Genomic DNA, 6,131 nt, shown 5'->3' with positions numbered 1-6,131 from the left:
GCGGATCTTCAGCAGGCCGGCCTCACGCTCAGGCCTTTGCTGTCGCCTCTGTTTGCAGTGCTTTGCTCTGGCTCCTTGTCACTGAGCTCAAACTGCCACCTGCTCAAGGAGGCCTTCCTTGAGCATTTGAGTTAAAAAGCTGACAATCCAGGCAGCCTGGGTGGCTCAGCGGTTTAATGTCACTTTCAACCCAGGGCGTGATCCTGGAGACCTGGGATCGAGTCCCACGTTGGGCTCCCTGCATGGAGCCTGCTTCTCCCTCTGCCTGTGTCTCTGCCTCTCTCTCTGTGTGTGTCTCTCATGAATAAATAAATAATCTAAAAAAAATTAAAAAAATTAAAAGCTGACAATCCTACCAACCCACTCCTAGCAGGGCTTCCTTAGTACCTGCTGCTACCTGCGATCATGTTACTCATTCACTATTTAATGTGAATCCCTCCTAGAACATCAGCTGTACGAGAAGAGGGCCCATGTTTTGTTCCCCATCTGATCAGTCATCGGCCCTGAGGAGAGAATTATCGAATGAGTGATGAAAGATACTCATTCATATTCAGCTCTAATAATTTCTCCCCGCAGTCACGGACTGCCTGACATCATTTCAGGCTTTGTAGCATAAGAGAAAATCACCCTCAAGCCCAGGTTTGAGCCAGGAGATGAGAGAGGATGGGATCTGAAGGCATTTTCTTCCTGCTTTTCTGTTCAGTCAGAAAATTAATTTTTCTCTCTCTGAATATGATTTTTAAATATTTCCCTCTTCTCACCATCTTCCTCTGTAAGGCCTCCTCAAGGTTTTCTCTGCTCACTCCTAGTGGATCTTCCTGAAGATAATCTTGGGGTCAGAGACTTTTAGGGACTCGTCAACTAGAGTTGCCATGGTTGCTCTTGGCTTTCTGCTGCTACACGAGGGCAGCGATGTGAATCTGATGTTGTTCACACTTTACGGGTTCGAGGAGACTCCTCTAGTTTGAGACTAAGGACTTTTACATCTTGCAGGCTTACATAAATGGTGATTTCTGTTCTGTTCACAAGGGGCCTGAGTCTTTTGATCCAAGGAAAGGGTCGTTTCCATTTGGATAAATGGTGGTCTGATTGCCCACACCAGCTCAGAAGCTCTTCGTCAGGGCAAGGATGGCTGTATGGCCCCCTTCCCCCTCCACCTCACCTCAAGGGGGAGGACTGGTCTGGTTGGTCAAGGTTGTGAACACTGGGGGTGCCTGGGGCACTCAGTGGGTTAAGCTTTTGCCTTTGGCTCAGGTCATGATCTCAGGGTCCTGGGATGGAGCCCTGTGTTGGGTTTCCTGCCCATCGGAGAGTCTGCTTATCTTTCTGCCCCTCATTCTACTCCTGCTCTCTCTTGCTCTCTATCTCTCTCAAAATAAATAAATACATACATACATAAATAAATAAACAAACAAACTCTTCGGAAAAAAAGAGGTCCACATTCACTAGACACAGTACTAAGACCCCTTTTCCCTCCCATACACCACCCTATATAAACTCTTTCCATCTATGGGGTAGACAGCTTCTCACATGGCTCTCTAGTCTCTGCCTTGCCTATTTCTGCTCTTGTGTCATTCCTTCTTCCTAAGTGTGGGCTGGACCCAGTGACTTGAATGGAACTGCTATCTTACTTGCTAGACTGTCTTCTTAGCCAGTACGCTTTGATAAAGCAATCTGCCATTTTGGAAAGGTGCACATGGAAGGAAACTGTGGGTGGCCTCCAATCAAGAGCCACCAAGGAATTGAAGCTCTCAGTTAAAGCTCACAGGGACCTAGGATGCCTGGGTTGCTCAGTGGTTGGGTGTATGCTTTCGACTCAGGGCGTGATCTTGGGGTCCTGGGATCGAGACCTGCATCAGGCTCCCTGCAGAGAGCCTGCTTCTCCCTCTGCCAGTGTCTCTGCATCACTCTCTGGTCTCTCATCAATGAATAAATAAAATCTTTAAGAAAAAAAAGCTCACAGGGACTGAAATCTGCCAACAGCCATGTGAGAGAGCTTAGAAGTGGATTTTTCCCTAGTTGAACCATCAGATGAGACCACAGCCAGTGACAGCCCCAGCCAACACCCTGATTGAGGCTTATGAGGAACCCTGAAATAGAGGACCCAGCTAAACTGTACCTGGATTCCCAACCCACAGAAACTGCGAGCTAAGAAACGTGTGTTGTTTTAAGATGTTAGTTTTGGGGTAATCTGTTAACAGCGATAGATGAGTAATACAAGGCACATGATATGTGGGAATTCTTTATGCAATCCAGCTCACCTTAGAGTTGCGATCCCATTGGGATATACAGTCCAATATTCAAATAGTAATCAATGTTTATTTGCTAGACGTTGTCCTTTTTATATTTATTTCTCTCTTGGAACTTGTAGGGGAGAGTGACTTGTTGAAAACAGAATTGAATGTTTTTCTGACTCTTCTCCAAATACCATGATAATCTTACCCTAACATCTGGCCTAATTTGGGCAGGCTATATGCCAGGGAGACTTGCATTTATGGGACAAAATCCATAGTGGAGAGAGTATGGTTCAATCATTGAGCAAAACCTCTAGAATTCAAACTTTTATTGCTTTGGGAAGTCAGGATTTACTTTCAGAGCCAGTATTGCATGTCTAGGAAGTGATAAACAGCAGAATTCCACGTGGGTCAAAGCAATTTCAGATCAAACCCAGCAAAGATATAGGACCTGAGATATTTGGCTTTAGGGCTTTTAGAGCTAGATATTGATAGATGGTACTGGATTGAGTGTCCCAGATTTGGTTTCCATTTATCTTGCTTTGCATTCCTCTCTGATTTCCTAGCATCTCAGCTTGTGTATGAGGTTAGAAAAAGAACCATGGCAGAAATAACATCTGAGGATTTCAGAACTTTGTCCTCATTGGTTTAAAAAGCCTATGCCATCAGCTCTCAAGTTGGCTCTGACTATTCAATTGACAAGCCTGAACTCTGGCACCATGTCTTTGAGATTGGAGAGACAAGTAGGACCGACTTCTGGTGGGCCATGCCATGTGGCCAGACCATGGGGGGAAGCCCAGGTAGTTTCCTGGAAATTTCTTTCCCATCCACCTTATTTTTCTGATGCTCCCTAAGCTCACGAATGGTTCCGTGAAGGGACTGGGTAGTAGACACAAAATTGGTTATGGATTATTCTATCCCTATGTCCATTAACTTTTATAATGTGTTTTTATAGTGCCTCCCATCCAGAACTGGAATCTAATTCTCCACCCCTTGAATTTGGCTTATAGGAAAAGAGTGAACCTGACATAAGCAGAGGCTTGAAAAGTGCTTGTCACTGGAGTTTGCTTCCCATCACTATTCTTTGGAGTCTTCAAAACTGCCATATGAAGAAGCCTATGTTCTAATTGGAACATATGAGAACATGGAGAGCCAAGACAAGCAAAAATAACTGAACTTCTTGTAGACCAGTGATGCTGTCAAACACCATCCTACACGATCTAGTCACCAGCTGACCCTCCATCTGACTGAATATATACAAGCAAGACCATCAAAGAGACACTGGGGTGGTCAGACCAGAAAAACCACCATTAAACACAGAATACGTGGCTAGTTTTAAGACACTAAGTTTTGAGATGGTTTGTTGCTCAGTATTGGACAATTGGCGTAGACTCTTTATCATGTGTATGTTCCCACCAACTCAACTTGGTGAAGACTGAATCTCTGAAGGTGAAGGACTACAATTCATCAGGTCAAAGTCAGGTCCTTGCCTTTGGTAGTGAGCTTGGCAATGAAACAATGGGGACCTTTGTGAACCAAGGGCAATGCCAGCTGAGTCTCTCCTTGAATTACTTGTCAATAGTGGCTTGTTTCTCAGACTTACTTAACTTTATTAAGGGATCTTTGGGGCAGATCAAAATTCCCATCTGCAGAGAATCCACAATTAGGGTTTGCTTCCTGAGCATATACATCCCCCTTGTTCCAAGAACAGCTTCCAATTTTTATTCAGGGAAATTCCTTGCTCATTCTCAGTTCACATGGTTCAGGTGGCTCTCTACCCATTGCTCTAGAAGTGTAGCTCATGATATATGTGGTCGGTAGTCTCTGCGATGACACCCCAGGGCCCCCACCTCTGGGGATTCTCACCTTGTGTAAGGCCTTTGCCTGGAGTGTGGGCTGGATTTATTGACTTGCTTCTTAAAGCATAAAAAACAGCAGTGTGATGGGCAGTGGCTTCTGAGATTAGATGGCTTCCAGATTGGGCCCTTGAATCATTTGCAGTGGGGGAAGCCAGTTGCAATGTCCAGACAGTTCTCTGGGGATGTCTGTCTGGTGAGGAACTGAAGTTGCCAACCGCCATGTGAGTAAGCTTAGAAGTGAATCCCATCTCCTCCCAAGTTAATCCTTCAGGTTACTGCAACCCTGGCCGACAGCTTGCCTGTAACTTCAGGAGAAGGGTGATGCCAGGTAAGCAACACCTAGCTTTCTTGCCTGCAGACATCGAGAGGTGATACATATTGGTTATTTCAAAGTTTGGGAGCAACTCGTTATACAGGAATAGATAACTAATACAACTTAGGTTTGGCCCATTAACGTCCCTTTGCAACCTCCCAGCTCCACCCCAGAAGTAGAGCTCAGGTCAAGAGTGTGCACATGACCAGGCTGAGCCAATGAGAGCAAACTTCAGGAGTTTTATAGGAGCTCCCACTCATTTCTTGCTGGACATGATCCTAGGAAGGTGAGAGGCGGGGACTTCTGTGTCTTCTTGTTCTTGTTAGTAGAAAGTCCTGGGCTGGGTGTGTCTGGGTGGCTCAGTTGGTGTCTGTCTGTGGCTCAGGTTGTGATCCCAGGGTCCCAGCGGGATTTGGGCTCCCTGCTCAGCCAGGCGGGGAGGGCGTGGGCAGTGTCTGCTTCTCCCTCTGCCTCCTCCACCCACTTGTGCTTGCATGCACTCTCTCTCTCTCAAATAAATAAAATCTTAAAAAAAAAAAAAAAAGTCCTGGGCTGTCTTGTTTGGTCTCTATATCCTCAGCACCGAGAATTGTGCCTGGCCCAGAGCAGTGCTCAATACCTAGGAAAGGAAAGATGAGTTTATATCCAGCAGAGGCAGAAAATATGAGGGGCTGGCATGAGACGGGGAAAAATCAGAAGTGGCAATAGCAAGCTCTTTTATATTGTCATCTTAAATGGAACATGTCATCAAAGGTCTATAGAAAGCCGCTTATTTTTGTTTTCTAAATGTGATGCACAGAACACACAGTTTCTTCCTTCACTTTAAGTTGGCTTTCCCCAATTTTAACTGGCAGAGTTTCTAAAATTCTGCAAAGAATGCCCTAGGATCAGTGGATTCACTGCATCTGTCCGCTGCTCCATTTAGTGGGCATTTTCCAAAGAGGCAGGAGATGAATAAACTCTGTGGAGTCACAACGTACTTGGTGTGACAGGTTTGCTCTTTTGTGCTACCCACTGGCATTAGCAGCTACAAAGGCATGTGCCATAGATTGGATTAGTACATCTTTCAAAAAGAAAATAGAAGCATGATTTCATTCAGAGAAGTTATCAGGCTGACACCCAGTGATTCATTAATGTGCCACTCTGATCTCAGAGAGTGGGGCTCCTTATCATGCCGAGTTTCATTTTATTTTCCTCCTATTCTGGCCTCCCTGAGCAAGTATGGTGGTGGAGAAAAGGGCATAAGCTTCTTTCTTTCTTTTTTTTTTGCAGATGTCAAATTAGGAGAAAATAGTAAAAAGTAAGTGGATTTACAAATAGTGACATCCTCATAGACCACAGAAAAGTGTTCTTCTCAGGGCATCTGTGTGGCACAGTTGGTTAAGTGTCTGACTCTTGGTTTCAGTTCAGGTTGTGATCTTGGGGCTGTGTGATTGAGCCCCACTTCAGGCTCCATGCTCTGTATGGCATCTGCTTGAGTTTCTCTCTCCTTTCCCTCTGTGCCTTCTTAAATAAATAAAAAATTTTTCAAAAAAAAAAAGTTTTCTCTTTGTACTGACAGCAACTTCCTTGCTGACTTTTGTTATAGGTGGAAATGAAATCTTTTTTTTTTTTAATATTTTATTTCTTCACGAGAGACACACAGAGAGGCAGAGACATAGGCAGAGGGAGAAGCAAGCTCCCCATGGGGAGCCCGATGTGGGACTCGATCCCAGGACCCCGGGA

The sequence above is a fragment of the Canis lupus genome, chromosome 8, assembly GCF_048164855.1.
Source record: "Canis lupus baileyi chromosome 8, mCanLup2.hap1, whole genome shotgun sequence".
Lineage (NCBI taxonomy): Eukaryota > Metazoa > Chordata > Mammalia > Carnivora > Canidae > Canis > Canis lupus.
This window is presented reverse-complemented; position numbering follows the sequence as displayed.